Here is a 22,604-nt window from a genome sequence, read left to right as displayed (position 1 = left end):
GGTTATATAGCCAACCCGACATGTCCTGGTAGCTAACCATGGACAGAAACACCCATCGCGGAGCAGGTAGGTTTGAGCGACAACCCCCTTGCTACTACCCGCTCAACCCAGAGCCAGTGGAATAACCATTACTGCGGCTACTACCCAGGCGGGTGTTTAAAAGCTCAACTTGGAGCGAGTGGAATCACCACTACTGCCGCTACTACTCAGACGACACAATCTCTAACCTGGAGCAAGTGGGATGAACCATAACGCTTGCTACTACCCAGGTATCTCAAGCATTGGCCCGGAGCAAGAGGGACGAACCACAACCCTTGCTACTGCCCAGGTATCTCAAACATATATTCATTCAATCTCAATTCATATTATCAGTCTTCATTGTTACCAAATCTCACACATTAACCTGGAGCAAGCGGGATGAACCACCACCCTTACTACTACCCAGGTATCTCAAATACACATTTATTCATCATCACCCTTCATTATTATCAATTCTCAAACAATGACCCGGAGCAAGCGGGACGAACCACAACTCTTGCTACTACCCAGGTATCACAATATACACGTTTATTCAAAACTCCATAATTAAGCTCATTTATCATAATCTTTCATACCATCTCATACCCAGAGCAAGTGGACAACGCTACTGCCTACTACCTGGGGTCACACATCACATTCAACATGTTCCATCATTATTTCCTTACCGCATTTAGTCATTAATCATATACATATACATATACATATACATACTCAACCATAATTCAATTCTTATCACAGCCCTCCGGCTCATACTGTACATGATACTTTCACATTCATCCTTAGCAACTTATACAATTATCATTACTCATCATTTATCATTGATTCTCACTTTACTTCATCCACAAGTTACCACATGTCCTAACTTCTTTTTATTACTAGGCATGCTATAAAAATTTAGGGCTTAAAGGATGAAAGTGGAGGCTTAGAATTATGAAATTCGGTTTTAGAAACTCAAAAATCAACTTTCGATGAAAACAGGGTCACACGTGCGCGTTACCCACGCGCACACGTGGAACGCAATTAACACAGTGATGTGTACGCATCCGTCCACACGCATGCGTGGATGGGAGAAAAGCCCAGTGACGCCTACGCATCAGCCACCCGTACGCGTGGGTACGTTTTATGCCCCAGGCACAAAAGTGGCACAAATCAAGCACAACTCTCTGAAATTTTGGCTGGACAACTGTTTTAGTTCATCGACACGTACGCGTGGGCCACGCGCACGCGTGGGTAGTGAAACTTTGAAAATGACGCGTGGGAGTGTATTCTGCCAAAAATTTTACTAAGTTAAAAAAGCTGCAGAATTCACAGTTTTAAACCACAAACTTCCAACGCACATAACTTCTTCTACAAAATTCCTTTTTCAACCATTTTTGAATCGTTGGAAAGACCTTTGAATAAACTTTCATAAAAATCCATTTTTGAAGGATTCCAGACTCTGTGGACCGAGTTAAGGACTGCCAAAGTTGGTCAAAAATCGATTTTTACCCAAACATAGACATCACCAATTTTTTCAATGTTCACAAGCCAAATCCATTCCCACTCATCCAAATGACTACAACCCAATCACATTCACATAATTACCCTCAACCAAAGCCCAAACTACCTCATCTACACAATTTCACCTTAAATCATCAAATTCCACTCTTAAATTCCTCAAACCATATTATTGAATAACCAAACCAATTATTCACATATTCGATATCTAAAATCCATCCAATCACTCATGTCATCACACAATCTACACGTCAACTTACCTTACTTACCTCTTTCCGGCCTCCGGCCTAAAATTCACGGCCCCATCCCAAATTCACAATTTAAATGCATAGTCCACAAAATAATATTCATTATTCAATTCATCAAATCCTCAACACACTATACATACAAATTCACACAATTCTCAACCCAATCATTAGTTTACATTACATATCAACTATGCATATTAGCACCAACCAATCACACAATCCAAACTTAATCCTAGGGGCATCTAGCCTAGGAATTCTCATCACACCACACGGTACTTAAATGAAACTTAAACCGTATCTCTTGTAGCCAAACTAATTGAGCTTCTTCTTTGGAAGTCTCCACCAACCCTTAGCTCCAAGCCTCACCAAAGCTCCACAAGCAACATCAACCTCCCAATTGTGCACCAAAATCACCAAATACACTAGGGCTCATGAAAATGATAAATAAAAAGGGTTTGAATACTTCTTACCTCAACCCATATGAAATAGGGATAGAACCTACTTAGAATCCATGTTAGAGTACCCCTAAACAACCAAAATCACAATATTTCAACACTAACTATCCCCAAAAACGTGTAATGGTGGGGAATTTTGAAAACTGGGCAGAGATAAATGGAATACTCACCACAAAACTTAGATAGAATTGTAGAGAACAAGAAAAGCGACGCGTGGCCGTAAACGGCTCGTCACTCAGAGTTCTGGAGAGAAATTTATGGTGATTTGAAGATCAAAGAGAGTTAGGGTTTTCTCTCTTCTTCTTCCCTTCTTAATTTAGCGCCCCACACCCTTTTCTTAGGGTAAAATGAGCTGAAATGCTCATAACTAATGTTTATATATATTGGGTCTTGCGCCCACTTAGGCCCGGTTCACTTATTTTTGTCCGTTGGCCCAATTTTGGGCCAAAACTTTTAAGATTAGCGCTCTAAATCGCACTTTAAATATTTCTATGTTTCCTAATTATAATTCCTCATTTCTTAACCTTATTTACTTATAATCAATTTTCTCAGCTGCAGTACCAGACAGATCTCAGCCGGTACTGCCGGCCAAAATTCCACTGCACTATTTTACGCAGAAAACTATGTTTTCCAACTCAAAAAAATTCTCTGAATTCAAATATCATATTTAAATTATCAAATTTTGATTGCTCAATTTTCCGAACCATATTCACTCATATCTAATTTATTATTTAATTAATTACGATTTGACCGAGTTTTACATCAGATATTCAGTTGAACTTACTTTTCGTTGGTAAGTTGTGTTATGAAGACTTAGATAGCTCATTCTCATGTGATAGTTGGAAGCTTACTAAGGGTTCCATAGTTGTTGCTAGAGGTACACGACACTCTACTCTTTATGTAACTCAAGCAAAGATTGTAAAGATATTGTTAATGTTGCTGAGTTTGTTGATGGAACTAACTTATGACATAAGAGATTATGTCATATGAGTGAGAAAGGCATAAATATGTTTTTCAAAAGGAATCTTTTATCTAGTTGCAAGGTTACTTTATAAAAGTGCAATAATTGCTTTGTTGGGAAATAAAACAAGATTTCTTTCAAGAGTCATCCAACTTCAAAGAAGCCGGAGATACTTGACTTGGTGCATTCTGATGTATGTGGTCTGATGAATATAAGAATATTTGGAGGGTCTATCTATTTTGTAACCTTTATTGATGATCACTCTAGCAAAATTATGGGTTTACACTTTGAACACTAAAGATCAAGTTTTGGATGTGTTCAAGCAATTTCAAGCTTTTGTTGAAAGAGAATCTACGAAGAAATTGAAATGCATTCGTACTGATAATAGTGGTGAGTGTATTCAGGTCCATTTAATACTTATTGTAAAAGGCATGGTATAAGACATCAGAAGACTCCTCTGAAGACTCCTCAGTTGAATGGCTTAGCTGAAAGGATGAATAGAACATTGGTTGAAAAAGTTAGGTGCTTATTGTCACAGTCTGGATTGACAAAATTTTTTTAGGATGAAGTTTTGAGCATTGTTATTCATGTCTTGAACCGGACACCATGTGTTCCCTTGCAATTTGAAGATCCAAAAAAGATATGGTCAGGTAAAGATGTTTTTTATGATCATTTAAAAGTTTTTGGATGAAAATTAAAGCCTTTGTTCATATTCTCAAAGATGAGAGATCCAAACTTGATGTAAAGACTAGATAGTGTATTTTTATTGGTTATAGCATGCATGAGTTTGGTTACATATTTTATGATCCTGTTAACAAGAAAGTGATTCGAAGTAGAGATGTTGTCTTTGTTGAAGACCAAACATTAAAGGAAATTGATAATGCAGAGAAGCCAATGGTTCAGCCTAGTGATAATTTTTTTGACTTAGATATTACTCCTTCTATGTCTATAGTGGAAGATGGTAGAGTTGAAGCTCATAATAATGAGCATGATACAGGTGCTGGTGAAGATAAAACAGTTGATTTGACCCTTGGTGAAGTTGGTGATGATGATCATGATGAACAACCAACTTTAAAAATTCCTACAAAAGCACTCAAAAGGTCTATAAGAAAAAGGAAGTCATTGTCAATGTATTCTCCACATAAGTTTGTCTTGTTTACTGAAGGAGGAAGATGAAAGCAAAACTCAATGGCTTGAAGCTATGCAAGAAATGAAGTCCTTGCTTGAGAATGATACCTATGAGTTTATAAAGCTACCCAAGGAGATGAGAGTTTTGAAGAACAAATGGGTATTCAGCATCGAAAATGAAAAACACAATTCTAAGCCTCGGTATGTAGCTAGATTGGTTGTTAAAGGCTTTAGTCAGAGAAAATATGTTGATTTTGAAGAGATTTTTTCTCCTGTTGTGAGGATGTCATCCATTCGTACTGTACTTGGATTAGTAGCTTCTCTTGATCTGGAGATTGAGCAAATAAATGTGAAAACAACTTTTTTCATGGTGATTTGGACAAAAAAATTTATATGGAGTAATCGGAAGACTTTATTGTTAAAGAAAAGAAAGGTTTTGTGTGCAAACTTAATAAGAGTCTTTATGAGTTGAAGCAAGCTCCAAGACAATGGTATAAAAGAAGTTTGAATCTATTATGGAGGAGTATGGTTACCATAAGACAACTTACGATCATTGTCTATTTGTGAAAAAAAATTTTGATGGTGATTTTATCATTCTTTTGTTATGTGGATGATTTTTTTTTTTTTTGTGGACAAGAATGCTTTGAGAATTAATGAGTTGAAGAAACAGTTGAGCAAGTTCTTTGCTATGAAGGATTTGGGTCCTGCCAAATAAATTTTGAACATGACTATTACTCGTTATAGAGATTCCAAGAAGTTTTATTTGTCACAGGAGAAGTACCTAAAGAAGGTGCTTCAAAGGTTTGGCATGAATGAAGCCAAATGTGTTGCTAGTTCTTTTGCTCCTCATTTTAAGTTGAGTACCAAGTAGTGTCTAACCACTGATGAGGAGAAACAAGTAATAAATAAACACTACAACAAAAATGCTGAATACCGTCCAATTTACCGTCGCACGTTAGCGGTGGCTTTACCGTCGGATTTACCAGCAGAAAAGGAGTCGAATTCGTCAAGTCAAACTATTACCGGCGGATTTACATTACCAAAAGTAAATTCGCTGGTAATTATAGAAGGAAAAAATAAAAAATAGGCATAAAATTAGAGGCGGAGTTACCGTCAGATTTTTCTGCTGGTAAACCCAATTAGTGAAATGCTGTGTTTTGGCGCACTGAAAAATATTACCATCGGATTAATCCACCGATAGATCCGACGGTAAATTTGAACTAAATTCAAAACGCGCGACCCTGCCCTCTTCACTTTCGAGAACACCCTTCTCTCTCTCCCATTCTCTTCTCTCTTCTCTCTCCTCTACAACTACCTCCAGCAGCCCCTCCAGCCATCCTCCGCCTACCTCCATTTTCCTCTAAAGTCTGCGTGGAGTCACCTGGATCGTGTTCCATCGCCTCAAATGGAGTTGCTCCCACTGTCTCTGTCGCCATTGGAAGAGCTGTCGCTACTGCTCCCTCTGTCATCGGAGTTGTGTCTCTCTTCGTCATCCAGGTAGGTTGCCCTCATCCCTCTTTCTATTTCATATTGTTTTTATTTTTTTTAACAAAAAAATCCTAACTCTTTTTTTGTCTTAACCCCTTTTTTGAACCACCATTTGGGTCCGCCCTTGCCTCTGGTTTCCTGCCTGCAGTTGTTTAATTTGCTGCCTCTTTCTATTTTTGTCGCTTCTGGTTGTCTTGCTCAGCTATTCCGCCCGTGCTTCTAAGTCTGCTTCTCTTTAGCTGTCTTATTTCTGGTTTATTCTTTTTCTATTTTCTCTAATTAGTTGATTTAATTGATTTTTAATAATGTATTTATGTAGATAAATGGTTTAGAATTCCATATTGCTCTCTTGTTAATTGTATTTAATAATTTATAATTAATTTTAGATTACCTTAATATCAATATAATTGTTGATAAATTATTAATAAATTTGATTGACGAATTTTTTTCCTTGTCCTTTTTTCTTTGGATTTCTCTTGACTCTTGTATATAATGTTATTAACATAACAATTTTTAATTGATTTTTTTTACTATTCTTCTCGTCGCAAGCTAGTTGGGGCATAGCCTTATTATGGATTACTACCAAATGGTATTTATGCATTAATGTGTTATTTGTAGTATGTTTTTTATTGTAAGTGGATAACAAGCTTGATAGTTACATTGCGAGATGGTTCTAGTTTTGTCGTAAGGTTTGGAATAATGTGTTTATTCTTGATTGAAGACAATACTGATATTGGTTTGTTCAATATTTTACCTTTTTTTTTTATCGAAAATAGAGAGACTTAAATTTGTAATTTTTTAGGTGAGTATAGAAAAATTATGCCATTTAAATTATAACTTGTTGACATTCAGTATTTTACCTTTACTCTTTAAAGTGTTGATTGTTGTATAAAATGTGTTGTGTGATGCTATTCTTTTTATACCAAACTAGTAATCTTTGTATAATGGTCTAATTCTTGTTTCTTTTTTATTACGTAAAGTTATATAAATTTACTTCTAATTTTTGGAGAGAGAGATTATAGCTTTTTTCATTAGTTTTATGGAAAACAACGGTCACACACATAACTTTAAATTTTGTTAGGTTAAAAATTTTGAATTTCAATATTTAAAATTATATATTAAATTTTTAAATAATTATTTAAAAAAATTAAAATTTAAGTTTAATGTTGGATTTATTGGGAGATAAATATGATGATAACAAATTCTAAAATTTTTTTAATCAAGTTTAAAATTGTCGCTTAAATCTGTCGGTAAATATTTATCGGCGAGGTTTATACTGTCAAATTTATTCTGTCGCTAAATCCGACAGTAAACAGATTACAAGTGGATTTATTTGAAAATTTGTCGGTAAATTCGATAGTATTCTGCGACTCTCTTGTAGTAAAAATTCCTTATGTCTCGGTTATTGAAAACTTGATTTATGCTATAATGTGCACTAGACCAGATATTGCTCATGCGGTTGGTACTGTTAGTCATTTCCTCTCTAATCCATGTAAAGAAGATTGAAATGATATTAAATGGATTATGAGATATATCAAAAGTACAACTAACTTGAGTTTGAATTTTGGTGGTGAGAAACTTTTACTAGTTAGCTTTATTGATGCATACATATAGTAGGAGATGTTGATTCTCAAAAGTCTACTTCAAGTTATTTGGTCAAGTTTGTATGGAGAGCTATTTCACGACAGTCAAGGCTACAGAAGTGTGGATAAAGAAGTTTCTTAAAGAGCTTGGTTTTAAGCAAGACTACTATGTGTTGTTGTATGACAGTCAAAGTGCTATTCATCTTATTAAGAATTCTACTTTTCATGCAAGATCTAAACATATTAATATTAGGTATCACTAGTGATAAACCACTATTTTATGGTTTATATTGTGTTTAATTATGTGGTTTTATCATGATCTTTACCCACTTATTCATTAAATAAGCATGCATTTATAATTCCTTCCTAAAGTTATCGCATGATTGAAAACTTGCTTCCTAGATACTTTTAATTATGTATTTTATTTCTCCTTTATTCCATTCGATGCCGTGATCTGTGTGTTAAGTGTTTCAGGCTTCATAGGGCATGAATGAGTTAGAGATTGGAAAGGAAGCTTGCAAAAAATGGAAGGAACACAAGAAATTGAGGAGATGACCAGCGAGAAGCGACGCGACCGCATGGATGACGCGGCCGCGCGAATTGGAAATTGCACAAGTGACGCGGAAGCGTGGACGACGCGCCTGCGTGGCAAAGCAAAACTCCAAATGACGCGTCCGCCTGAATGACGCGTCCGCGTGACATGCACGATCTGCATAATCTGCAGAATTGCTGGGGGCGATTTCGGGCCTGATTTTGACACAGTTTTCGACCCAGAAAAGCAGACTAGAGCCAGAGAACATGCAGAAACCAACAACAACATTCATTCCGCATAGTTTTTAGTTTTTAGATCTAGTTTTCCTCTCCTCTAGGTTTTCTCTCTACACGTTCATAGTTTTTAGGATTTGTTATTTTCATTGTTTTTGCATTGGGATATTGAGAAGAGTTATCGCCTCATCAAGACTTCGACATTGTAGTTCGTTCTCTTTACTTGTCTCTTACTCTTCCATGTTTCTTAATTTACTTAATTTTACTATTGGATTATTTTAGCATTTATTAATACAAGAATTACTTTTATTTTTAATTAATCTTTTGATCATTATTTATCATGTCTTTCTTTAATTCCCTTTCTTATGTTATGAATTTTACATTTACAATGAGCGAGTAGTTCCCTAACTTGATGGGGAGTTGATTGAAAGGAATCCTTAAGTTGGGATGCTCAAGAGAAAGATTGTAATTGGGTTTATTGTTGGATTGCTCTCTAGTCACTAACACCAATCCTCCCAAGAGCGGATTGGAACTTGTGGATAGAAACAGCATTCCAACTTGTTTAACTTTCTCTTACTTAGTAAGGGACAACTAAACATAATAACCCCCAATTGTCAATTAATCTTGAGAGTACTCCAACAAGAATAGGGCTTCCAGCTAATCAACTCCCAGTCAAGGCTTTTATTTAAATTTATATAAATTCTCTAATTTAATTTTCTGCCATTCAACTCAAACCTTTTTGAAAACATCTGATCAATAAAATAGCACACTTGTCTGCAACTCGTTGGGAGACGACCTGGGATTCATACTCCCAGTATTTCAATTTTAATTTCTGTGACACCCTTTTAAATTGATAAGCGGATTTCTGGTTGGTTGAGAACTATACTTGCAATGCATATTTTATAATCATTCTTAACTCGCCAATTTCCGCCACCATCAATTTTTGGCGCCGTTGCCGGGGAGTTGCAATAGAATGCTAAAGTTATTAATTGGATTTTATTTATTTTCATTTTATTTTATCTTGCTACCATGAGCTGCTTGTTTCTTTCGTTAGATGACGCGTTCGCTACCTGATCCAAGCTTGCTAATATTCGATCCTGAGATTGAAAGAACTATTTCACGAATAAGGCAAGCTCGGCGTCAGTTAGCCCTCTCTAAGGGAGGATCTGAAACGTCACTTGAGAAAGAAACCAGCCCTTGTTCTACTGATTTGGTTGTTTTACGTGCAGGTAACATGGCAGAAGCTAGGAGAGTTACTATCCAGGAGGCTGGAGCCCCTGATTTTACAATGCAACCATTTCAAGCGCATCACCCAGCGGTGGCTACAGACTTTGAAATAAAGACCGCACTGCTCAATTTGATGCCCAAGTTTCATGGCTTGCCTGCTCAAGAGCCTATCAAGCACCTGAGAGATTTTCAAGCAGCCTGTTCTACTGTCAGGCATGATGGTGCAGATGAAACTTCAATTTTGCTGAAAGCTTTCCCATTTTCTCTTGAGGGAAAGGCAAGAGAGTGGTACTACACTCAACCCGCAGTAACTGTATCCAACTGGGATACACTGAGAAGAGAATTCTCGAAAAAGTTCTTTCCTGCTGAAGTTACTGATAAACTGAGGAAAGATATTTCCATGATTGTTCAGGATGATTCTGAAACTCTCTATGAGTACTGGGAGCGCTTCAATAATCTTCTGGAAGCTTGCCCCCACCATATGATTGACAAGATAGTGTTACTCAGTTATGTCACACAGGGCATGAGGCCCCAAGACAAGACCACATTGGAAAGTGCTAACAATGGGTCTATGAAAAAGTACAAGACCACTGATGAGGCATGGCAATTGATCAGTGACTTAGCTGAATCTACTAGGAATCACAGGCAGAAACAAGGCCGTGCAAAAGCCGTTGCAGAAGTATCCTCTTGCAGAGAGACTACTGCTCTAACTCAGAGTATCTGTGAAATGACCAACTTGTTGAAGCAGATGCAATTGAATCAACAACAAGTTCAGCAAGCTCAACCTTCTCCACCACAGCAAAACCAACAGTTAGTCCCACAAAGAGTTTGCGGAATCTGTGCTGATTATAGCCATTATACTGACGAATATTCGCAGCTCCAGCAGGAAGACAACACCGTGGCAGCCACTCATAACTTCTATGACCGCCCCAACCAAGGGTACAATCAAGGTGGCAACTACAACCATGGATGGCAGGACAATTCTAACCAGAATTGGAGGGACAACAACAACAACAGAGGAGGCAGAGATAATCAAGGGAATCAGAGGTGGAATAACAACAACAGCAGGCAGCAGAACCAGTACTAGCCTTACAGAGCACCTCACCTAAGGCAATCCCAAGGACCACAGAATACCCAACAGCAGACCTCTCAAATTACCTATCCTTCTTCTTCTGCTAATGATGACTTACTACAATCAATTGATCGGAGACAGCAGACCATGGAGAATAACATTAATGCCACTCTAAATGGTCTGAACGCTACTTTGCAGGCTCTTGTCTCACAGATTGGTTCAATGAATAACTCCAATAATCAACCTTTGAGCTCCAGTGGAATTCCCTCCCAACCATTGCCCAATCCCAAGGGTGGTATTAATGCCATCACTCTAAGGTCCGGAACCACACTGCAGGAGAGGAACCAGGAGGAGCCAAGCTCACCAGAACATGCCTCAGCTGAAGAGGTAGTGGAAATAGAAGATGTTGAAGAGGAAGAGGACATACAGGACATAACTGAAGAAGAAGAAGTTCAACCACAGGAGGAAGCATTAAAAGGCGCAGACACTGCAGAAGACACCACTCCCATTCCATTTCCACAACTTGCAAGGAAGCCCAGGAAGCAACTGGAACCTGATCCCAAAATGGTAGAGATATTCAAAAAGGTTGAGGTAACTGTTCCTCTCTTTGATGTTAATCAATAGGTACCTAAGTATGCAAAGTTTCTAAAAGATTTATGTATACATAAAGACAAAATTAATGAATTAGAAACTATTCCTTTAGGAAGTTTCATATCTGCTTTAATGGGAGGTTTACCTGAAAAGTGTAGTGACCCAGGTCCTTGTATAGTCAATTATACTATTGGTGGTGTGATAATTTCTGACTGCATGTGTGATTTAGGAGCATGTGTGAGTATAATGCCTTTGTCTATATATGATATTTTGAGGCTCTCTCCCTTAAAAAGGTCGGCAGCTCGTTTTGTGTTAGCAGATAAAAGCATTATTATAGTGGTTGGAGTTGCTGAAGATGTCTTAGTGGGCATTAAGGGACTCACGTTCCCCACTGATTTTTATATCCTGGAAATGCCCCAAAATGACTCAGACAAGCCATCATCAATCCTACTCAGAAGGCCATTCTTGAAGACCTCAAAGTTTAAATTAGATGCTTTTTCAGGAACATACTCTTTTGAAATAGATGGCCGAATAGTGATCTTCAACCTGAATGGAGTTATGACGCACCCTCCGGAGATCACTCTATCCTCAAGTGTGACATTATAGATGAAACCGTGGCTGAAGTTCACCAGGAGGAATTTGAAGAGAAGCACACAGGACAAGGCCCAAGTGTGGGGACATTCTCAGAGGATAATGACAGTGCTTTACCACTGTTACCGGCTCCAGACAACTCAGAGCCTGAACATGATCAGAAGTTAGAATTAAAACCCCTTCCTCCACACCTCAAATATGCTTACCTTGAAGACGGGCAGAAGTTTCCGGTTATCATTGCAAGGGAACTCACTTCTCAACAGGAAGAGCAGCTACTTGGTGTGCTGAGGAGGCACAAGAAGGCAATTGGTTGGAGTTTGACAGACATAGTAGGCATCAATCCTCGAGTCTGTGAGCATAGGATATTTTTAGAAGAGGGAGCAAGACCTGTCAATTAACCCCAGAGAAGACTAAACCCTACTATCCTAGAGGTTATCAAAAAGGAAGTGACCAGACTACTAGAGGCAGATATCATCTATCCCATCTCAGACAGTGAATGGGTAAGCCCAGTACAAGTAGTGCTAAAGAAGTCTGGAGTCACTGCAGTGAAGAATGAGCATGGAGAGCTCCTGACAACCAGAGTTCAGAACGCCTGGAGGGTCTACATTGACTACAGATGTCTCAACCAAGCAACCCGTAAGGATCACTATCCTCTTCCATTCATTGATCAAATGCTGGATCGCCTGTCAGGTAAATCACATTATTGTTTTCTAGATGGTTACACAGGTTATTTCCAGATTCATATAGCTCCTGAGGATCAGGAAAAGACCACTTTTACATATCCTTTTGGGACTTATGCTTACAAGAGAATGCCCTTTGGCTTGTGCAATGCACCAGCTACTTTCCAAAGGTGCATGATGAGTCTTTTCTCTGATCTTATTGAAGACTGTATGGAGGTTTTTATGGATGATTTTAGTGTATACGGCGATTCCTTTAGCCTTTGCTTAGATGGATTATCTAGAGTATTAGATAGATGTGTCAGTACAAACCTGGTATTAAATTTTGAAAAATGTCATTTTATGGTTAAACAAGGGATTGTACTAGGACATGTTGTGTCTAACACTGGCATTTCTGTAGATTCAGCAAAGGTAGATGTTATTTCTAGTTTACCTTACCCCTCTTCTGTGAGGGAGGTCCGTTCTTTCCTTGGCCATGCAGGTTTTTACAGGAGGTTCATTAAGGACTTCAGTAAGGTAGCATTTCCCTTATCCAGATTACTGCAGAAAGATATTGAGTTCGAGTTCAGTGAAAATTGCAAACAAGCATTTGATAAGCTGAAGACCGCACTGACTCAAGCCCTAATTATAAGAGGATCAGAATGGAGTCAACCATTTGAAATAATGTGTGACGCTTCCAACCATGCCGTAGGAGCAGCACTGGCTCAGCGTGAAGGTAAGGATCCTTTTGTTATTGCTTACGCGTCTAAAACTTTAGATGCCGCTCAGTCGAATTACACTACTACTGAGAAAGAGCTTCTTGCTATTGTTTTTGCTCTGGATAAATTCCGAGCCTATTTACTTGGTACTAAAGTAGTAGTGTATTCAGACCACGCAGCTCTAAAGTATTTATTAGCTAAAAAGGAGTCCAAACCAAGGCTTATACGTTAGATACTGCTATTACAAAAATTTGATTTGGAAATTAAGGATAGGAGTGGTAACCAGAATTTAGTGGTAGACTGATAAACCCATATTTCATGAGTTCTTTTGTGCTTAATTAGAGTGATTTATACAATCCTTCACCTACTTATTCACATTAATTGCATGGTTTTACTTTCCCTTCCTTATTATGTGATGTAAATGAAAAACATGTTTTCTAAGCTTTAAAATTAATTATTTTAATTACCTTTATTTCCATTCGATGCCGTGATTAGTGTGTTAAGTAGTTTCAGATTTTCTAAAGGCAGAATGACTTAAAGGATGAAAAAGGAAATATACTAAAATGGAAGGAGAAAGCAAAACGGAGCTTTAAGGAAACTGGTACCCACGCGATCGCATGGATGACGCGATCGTGTGCCAAGCCCGAATCAGCAGCGACGCGGCCGCATGACTGACGTGAACGCGCGCCTTAAGCAGAATGCATATGACGCGGTCGCATGACTGACGCGACTGCGTGGCAAAGAAAAGCTCCGAATGACGCGACCGCGTGACCCACGCGGACGCGTGACAGAGGCCACGCACCAGAAATTACAGAATACGCCCCCAGCAAACTCTGAAGCCCTTTTTGGCCCAGATCCAAGTACAGACAGCATAGACCAGAGGTTATAAAGTGGAGGAATGCATCCATTCAGGGAGAGCTCGCCAATTTCTAGTTTTCATGATTTAGATTTAGTTTAGAGAGAGATTCTCTCTCTCTCTCTCTTAGGATTTAGGACTTCTTCTTGTTTTGGGAGTAACTCTGGATCCAGGTTTTAATGTTCTTTTATTTTAGTTTTACTTTTATCCCAACATTTGAATTGAGTATTATAATTTGATTTATGAATTATTCCATGTTACAGATCTCTATTTGAATTAATGATATTTGAGGTATTTTCAGTTTATAATTGTTCTCTTTGATTTAAGTTGCCATTGCTTCCCATCTAAGGATACTTTCATTATTCCAGCAATTTACTTTTCCCCCTTTTGGTCTTGGTTAAGAATTTAGTAACTCAACAGTTATTAAACTCAACATAATTGATAATCGTTATTTTGCTAATTGAGCTGAACCTAAATAATCCCAACCTTTTCTTAGGAAATAATTAGGATTCAAAGGTCAAATTAATTAGTCCCTTGACTTTCCTTTGCCCTGGCAAGGGTTGACCAAGTGGAATTAAAATACAACTTTCATTATTGTTGAGAGGGATAACTAAGTTGGACTTCTAATTTCCCCTATCTTGCCAAAAGTTGTTTTACAGTTATTATTTATTTTTAATTGCCATTTAATTCACTCGTCATTTAAATTACTTGCTTCTCACTTTCTAAACCCCGATTACAACCTTTATAACCAATAATAAGAACATACTTCCTCGCAGTTCCTTGAGAAGACGTCCCGAGGTTTGAATACTCGGTTAACAATTTCTAAAGGGGTTTGTTACTTGTGACACCCAAAATGTTTGCACGAAGGGATTTTTGTTGGTTTAGAGACTATATCTACAACGCAACTATTTTTATGAAATTCTTTACTGGCAAAAATCCTAACGTCAAAATGGCGCCGTTGCCGGGGAACTGCTAACATGTGCCTTGTTATTGGTTATTGTAAATATTTTTCTTTTGCTTATTTATTTATTTTTGTTTTTCCTTTTTATCTTTATTTGCTACTATGAACTCTCACCCCTCTCGCTTTGAGTTTGGTTCTAATATTGTTAAAGGAAATAGAAGTTACAGCAGGAATGTGCATCATGGTCAGACCAATCAAGGATGGATGGAGCCAAGAGGATCTAATCAACCCTTTAGACAGCAACACCCTCCGAGATATCCTGGACAAAGACCATTCTACAATGCATACCCAGCCGAAAGATATGGTGGACAACCTTGTAACTACCAACAAGTCCCACCCCGTGCATATGAACCATCCTTTCAACATAACCTCGAACCGCCACACTCACAAGCTTCTCTTCACCATTCGCCATCATATGATCCTTCCTTACCCCAATACCAATCCAATCGTCCCCAATCATCACCACATTCCTTTGTATCATGTCCAAGTCTGGCAAACCGCGAAGCAAAGGATCGCCTAAAAGAAACAGTAATTAAATTTCAAACAACCATTCAACAACTGAAGCAAGCACTAATTCAATGGGCCACTAGGTACTCAAATATACAAGGATCAACCACAGCTCCATGTGGACAGCCCGATGAAGAGCGTAGCATGAAAGAAATACTAGAAACTCCAGTGGACAAGACAGAGAATGAATTCATACCAGAACAAGTGGAAGAAGCTGTCATTGTTCAAGAAGAAGAGTTGATTAAAGATCTAGGAGATGCTGAACTTCCTTGGGAATCCAGAATTGAGGAAAACTCCGTCCAAGATGCTACAGTTGATGCTAAGGAGGATACCGTACAATCTCCAAGGCAAGTCGTTTACGAAGAATCAGACGAAATAATCCAAAAAGCAAATTTCCTTGATGATGATAGTCACAAGTCTAGTTCTCATAGTGATGAACTTGCGTCCGCAAGTGAATTCTCTGAGATCGAAGAATCTTTCCCAAGTGAATATGAAGATGATGCGGAGGTAGATTTCTCTCAACCTCCAATCTATGACTCAAGTGATGAGGAAGACATAGAAGACTTTGACCAGGATACAGATACAATTGAAGATCTTTGCGAGGAAGTGGAAGAATTCACAGAAGAGCACAAGGAAACGAAACTTGCAGAGCCACCAAAAACACCAATTCCAAGGCCATTACCACCTAATACAAGCTTCAAGTGGGTACAATCCTTAACTTATAGCTTTACTTATTCACTTGAATATGGTTTGCTTGAAACAGATGGCCAACTTAGAGCTCTCTGCGGCTTTAAGAGTAAGAGGGAATTGGCTCGTACTCAGAACTGGTGCACCAGGTTCAATAAGGTTCCGCACTTCATCTCGAAGTACACGGATTGGTATCATGCTCAATTGCATGGATCACGGAGAACGTTTGGTCACTACGGTGAGATTCTACTTTTTAACCCGCCCGAATGGAAACTTGCAAATCAAAACGGAGGCGGATCTAAAAACACAGCTTGAGATCATGGATTATATTCTGACATTCGTCATCCCGGGAGGCTGATTATCTGTTTGAAGCTGCTCAGAAGCTTTACGTGCCTAGTTTGGGACCCCGGAGGCTATTGGCATTCCAAGCACTGGTGGAAATTTTTGGACGAATTTAAACATAAGCCACCATAACAGGATACTCTTCCAATGTCCAACTTAAGGACTTTAACTAAAAGTGCTAGGAGGGAGACAATCCACCATGGTATGGTCGCTTCTTTTTCAATTTATTTCTTGTTAATTGCTTTCATTTTTCCTTTTTCATTTTAATTTATTAAACCTGGAATCATGCATAAGCATTCATGATAGTCATTGCATTCTGCATTTTTCATGCATATAAAAAAAATGGGTTGCACGACGCGACCGCATGCCCCATGCGATCGCGTCATATCGCGAAAAACACCACCCATGCGACTGCGTGACCCACGCGGCCGCGTGATATATATATCGGCATAAGGATCCAACGAACAGAAAGTTAGGCTGGAATCGTGCGGCCCTTGTGCGTTTCGCACAAATTGGCCCACGCGATCGCATGCCCCATGCGATCGCGTCACTTGCACAATATCAATCCCACGCGACCACGTGAGCGACGCGATCGCGTTGCATGGATTGCATATCACCCCAAAAAGGAGACAGAGAGTTGCACTGAAACAGCGCTGGAGTCGTGCGTTTAGCACGAATTCCAGCAACGCGATCGCGCGACCCATGCGATCGCGTCGCCCCTCTTTCCCCCCTCTCATGCGATCGCGCGACCCACGCGATCGCATCACCCCCATTTTCATCCCAACCACGCGACCGCCTTCTCCACGTGGCCGCGTGGATTCGAAAATATAACCCCCCAGCCCGCGAACCCTATCAGTCGCGCAGCCCCCCCTTCACCCCCAACCCTCTTCTCCTCCTCTCTTCTTCTTCCCCCAGCCACCGCCGGCCAGCCACCACACCACCACCGCAACGCCGCCGCCCAAACGCCACTGCCGTACCACCCCATCCCCTTCTCTCTTCTTCCTTCTTCCTCTCTCCTCCCCTCTCCACCACTGCCAACCGCGAGCACCGCCGAGCCACCACCGGCCGTCCAACCGCACCCCCCTCTCCGCCACCCACCCCCTTCCACCAGCAACAACCACCGCCCTCCCTTCCCCTATCCTCTTCCTCTCTCACTAACCCTAACACCTCCCTCCGCCACTGCCCCCTCAGCCGCCACCGCGACGCCGTGCACCACCACCGCGCCGGACGCTGCCGCCGCCACCTTCTTCCCTATTCCACCCCTTCCGCTTCCCAGGTTCTGCAACCCGCAATCCTTTTTATCCGTTCGTCACTTTTCTATATTTTTATTCCGTTTATGTTCATGATTAGAATAGCTAGACTTGCATGTCGTAGTGGATTTTTTAGGTTGTTAGGTAGCTTAGGCTGTGGTTAGTGGATCTAGGTCTGTTTACTTGCACTGTTCTTACTTCTGTTTTATCCTATGTGCAAATCTGTTGCTGCTGTAATCATATGCTGCTTTCTTGTATGTTGCTGCTGTTTACATTGAGTTTTTATGTTTATTTTATATCTATGTACATGCAGCTTGATTTTTTTCATATGAACTGATATGATTGCTGTTTATTTTCCGGGACAATCCAATTTTGGCCAGAATGCTGCCCAAATTTTTTGAAAATTGTTTTCATTCTTGTTTTGGTTTGGCAACTCTGTTTTACTCTGCTTCCCCCAAATCATTCCTGGTTCATAACCTGCAATTGTGATTCACTGATTCCAATTTCTGATTTCTTTATTTCTATTCGAATCAGCATCACCCTGTTTTCTTTATTCGATTATGAGTATTTCTATTCTTACCTGTGAATCCTTGTTATATGGAATTTTTCTATGCCACTTACTTTCCTAACTCACTAATTTTAATTTACTAATTTCTTTTTACCATACTAACCCTCTTGATCTCTTTTCTGATTACTTTCACTTCCTCTAACTTTCTCACTATGGCATATTGATTTTTTTTTTCCATTTAACATAAATTCAATCACATTTCAATTACTCATTTTCCTTTTCTATTTCTCCCTTACCGCTTTGAGTTTCCTTTGTTTAAATTGCCTATTTGCTTTCCTATTTTTTTTATCCATTCCTGATTTTCTGTTTTTCAGGATGTCTGCCTCACAGAGAAAAGGCAAAGGCAAGGCCACTGGCTAGCGCAAGAGAGGAGACTCCTCCCAGTCCATCATTGCTCTAATGCACGATTCATCATGGCGGGAGAAGAACTTCACATAGCAGGAGAAAGCTAACCAGCTGCTTCCTGCAAATGATCCTATAAAATTTGCAAACCAGTACTGTGAACTGAAGTACCCGGCTTTTGCGAACTCCAGAAATCTATACCTGGAACGTACCTTGAAGATTCCAGAAGCCCTCCAGCAGTACACTACTGAGAAAATCAAGCAACGGGGCTGGTTCTTTCTGGAGAGACCACTGACAGAGGTCAATGCATCTTGGGTCCGGGAATTCTATTGCAACTACTACCTTACTACCCTAGATGCAGTAAACCTGAGGGGAAAACAAATTCTGGTCACTGAGGAGGCCATCGAGACCATTCTCCAGCTCCCAGCCAAGTCCGATCAGCCAGATGGTTTTGCACAGGCTGAGGAGGACATGGGCCAGATGCAGTTTGACTGGGATGCTGTGAAGGCACGGATAGCTCTCGACCCTGCTGTTCCTTGGGAGATGGGTCAGAACACCACTATGCCTAGAGGGATCAAGAGAGTGTACTTGAATGATGAGACTCGGCTTTGGCATCAGATCTTGAGTAATTTTGTGATGCCGAGTACTCACGAGACTGAGATCCCGGTTACCATGATCACCCTCCTCTGGTGTGCGTTGGAGGGTAAGGACCTGTACTTACCTCGTTTTATCCGGCATTATATGGCCAGGGTCCACGTCCGAGGCACCCTCCCCTTTCCTTATCTAGTTACATCGCTAGGCCGTCAGGCTAATGTGCCTTGGGAGGATGCCGATGAGCGACCCCCAGCAACGGACTGCAGGAAGATCATTCCTCACAGCAGGAACTTCCTTGCTTTGGGCTACAGACCACCACCTGTCACTGCTACTGATGAGACAGCCCCTCCGTCTGCTGGACCCTCTTCATCCACAGCTGCCCCTGCTGCTACCACTGCACCTCCACCCGCCTCTGAGCCAGTTTATCGCCTCGTGCACCGTCTATTCCGCCAGCTTGATCAGATGGAGCGCCGTAATAGGCGCCGGTAAGAGAGATTGGAGCGCCGCAGCAGGCGACGCTATTCCCATCTGAAGCTGATGATCAGACAGGGCGCCAACATCCCCTCCGAGCCCGAAACACCATCAGAGCCATCAGAGAAAGAGGAGGATGAGCACGAGGAGGAGCCTCATTCCCAGGCGGAGACCCATCAGCAGGCAGCCACAGAGAAGACTGCCCCGCATCAGGAGGTTATGCCCTAGCTTGAGGCTGCAGATCTGGAGATCCCGATCCAGTCAGTCTCCCCTCTACAGCAGCCAGACTCTCAGCCCACCACCGCCACAGAGACCCCAGCTACCATCCCTCCCAGTGATGACACTCCTTCACACCCAGCTTGATTGAGCATCGAGGATGATGCTTCATTTTAAGTGTGGGGAGGTCGCCATCTCTGGCGTTTATTTTGGTGAACTACTACATACTTTTTTCTTTTATTTTGGATATTTTTCTGTATTTTTTTCTTTTCTTTTCCTTTTACTGTTATTTTTTGAGTACTTATACATTGTTTTTATGTATTTTTGCTCTATTTTCTGCATTTTGCATCTTTAGTTCATACTTTAGCCATTTAGTTTATTTTAGCTATTTAGTTTAGTTTGCAATTCTGATTTATTAGTGGATTAATTAGTATAGTTTACTGATGAGCGGATATTTTATACGCTTTTTGGGGTTAATTTCATATAGTTTTTAGTGTGTTTTAGTTAGTTTTTAGTTTATTTTCAGTAGTTTCTAGGAAAAATTCATATTTCTGGACTTTACTATGAGTTTGTGTGTTTTTTTGTGATTTCAGGTATTTTCTGGCTGAAATTGAGGGAGCTGAGCAAAAATCTGATTCATGCTGAAAAAGGACTGCTGATGCTGTTGAATTCTGACCTCCTTGCACTCAAAGTAGATTTTCTGGAGCTACAGAACTCCAAATGGCGCGCTCTCAATTGCGTTGGAAAGTAGACATCCAGGGCTTTCCAGCAATATATAATAGTCCATACTTTGCTCAAGGATAGATGACGTAAACTGGCATTCAACGCCAGTTCTATGCTGCAGTCTGGCGTCCAGCGCCAGAAACAAGTTACAAAGTGGAGTTCAACGCCAGAAAAGGATCCAAAGCTGGCGTTGAACGCCCAAAACAGCCCTATGCACGTGATTAGCTTAAGTCTCAACCCCAGCACACACCAAGTTGGCCCCAGAAGTGGATTTCTACACCATCTATCATAGTTTGTTCATTTTCTGTAAACCTAGGTTACTAGTCTAGTATTTAAACAACTTTTAGAGGTTTATTTCGCATCTCATGACATTTCAGATCTAAACTTTGTACCTTTTTGATGGCATGAGTCTCTAAACTCCATTGTTGGGGGTGAGGAGCTCTGCTGTGCCTCGATGAGTTAATGCCAGTATTTCTGTTTTCTATTCAATCATGTTTGTTCCTGTCTAAGATATTCATTTGCGCCTTATTATGATGAATGTGATGATCCGTGACACTTATCACCATTCTCACCTTATGAACGCGTGCCTGACAACCACCTCCGTTCTACATTAGATTGAATGAGTATCTCTTAGATTCCTTAATCGGAATCTCCGTGGTATAAGCTAGAATCCATTGGCAGCATCCTTGAGAATCCGGAAAGTCTAAACCTTGTCTGTGGTATTCCTAGTAGGATTCTGGGATTGGATGACTGTGACGAGCTTCAAACTCGCGAGTGCTGGGCGTAGTGACAAACGCAAAAGGATGGCGAATCCTATTCCGGTATGATCGAGAACCTACAGATGATTAGCCGTGCGGTGACAGCGCACTTGGACCATTTTCACTAAAAGGAAGGATGGTAGCCATTGACAACGGTGATCCTCCAACACACAGCTTGCCATAGGAGGGACTTGCGTGCGAGAAGAAGAAGATAGAGAGAAAGCAGAGATTCAAAAGGCAAAGCATCTCCAAAACTCCAACATATTCTCATTTACTGCATAACAAGTAACCTTTAATTCATGCTCTCTTGTTCATTTGAAAGTCAATTGATAACCACTAATTAATATCCTGACTAAGAGTTGCAAGATAACCATAGCTTGCTTCAAGCCAACAATCTCCGTGGGATCGACCCTTACTCACGTAAGGTATTACTTGGACGACCCAGTGCACTTGCTGGTTAGTTGTGCGGAATTACATAGTGTGAAGTAATTTTCGTGCACCAAGGTTTTGGCGCCGTTGCCGGGGATTGTTTGAGTTTGGACAACTGACAGTTTATTTTGTTGCTTAGATTAGGAAAAAAAAATTTGTCTTTTTGGTTCAGAGTATTTTATTATTTATACCTTGTTAAAACACTTTAAATTTATAGCTCAATTAGTTAGAGCGTGGTGCTTATGTTCTTAGTAATTGGCTATCTTATTTTCAAAATCTTTTTCAAAAATAATTTTTCTTTGAATAAATCTTGTGCCAAACTTTAAGTTTGGTGTTTTCTTGTTGATTTTTTTTTTCGAAAATTTTATTTTGGTTTTCTAAAAATTTTAAGTTTGGTGTTCTTTCTTCATGTTCTTGTGTTCTTGTGAGTCTTCAAAGTGTTCTTGAGTTCTCCTTGCGTCTTGATCTTAAAATTTTTAAGTTTGGTGTTCCTTGGTGTTTTCCCTCCAGAATTTTCGAAAACAAGGAGCATTAGATCTAAAAATTTTAAATCTTGGGCTATCTTATTGTTTCTCTCTCTCTCCTCCTTAAATTCAAAAATATCTTTTCTCTCTATTTTTAAAACAAATTTTCGAAAATTATTTTTAAAATTCAGATTTTTTTTTCTTTCAAATTTTAAAATCTTTTTCAATTCATATCTTTTTCAAAACTTCCTGACCACTTTCTCTCTCCTCATTTTTTTCGAAAATCTTCACCTATTTTTTTATTTTATTTTAATTTATTTTCAAAATAAATAAATAAATAAATAAATAAATAAAAATAATATAAATACATTTTTTATTTTACATCATCTCCCTTTCTCCATCATGGATCTAAGTGG

General features: G+C 39.7%; 1 non-coding gene across 1 annotated transcript; it reads right to left on the bottom strand.

Moving 5' to 3' along the window:
- Positions 1-9,770: 9,770 nt before the first annotated feature.
- LOC112768912 (small nucleolar RNA R71) lies at positions 9,771-9,878 on the bottom strand. The gene has a single exon (XR_003186288.1). It is a non-coding gene; the product is annotated as a small nucleolar RNA R71 (small nucleolar RNA).
- Positions 9,879-22,604: the final 12,726 nt, after the last annotated feature.

The sequence above is a fragment of the Arachis hypogaea genome, chromosome 17 (assembly GCF_003086295.3).
Source record: "Arachis hypogaea cultivar Tifrunner chromosome 17, arahy.Tifrunner.gnm2.J5K5, whole genome shotgun sequence".
In the NCBI taxonomy this organism is placed as follows: domain Eukaryota; kingdom Viridiplantae; phylum Streptophyta; class Magnoliopsida; order Fabales; family Fabaceae; genus Arachis; species Arachis hypogaea.
The sequence above is the reverse complement of the archived record's forward strand: the minus strand, read 5'-3'. Positions and strand labels throughout refer to the sequence as shown.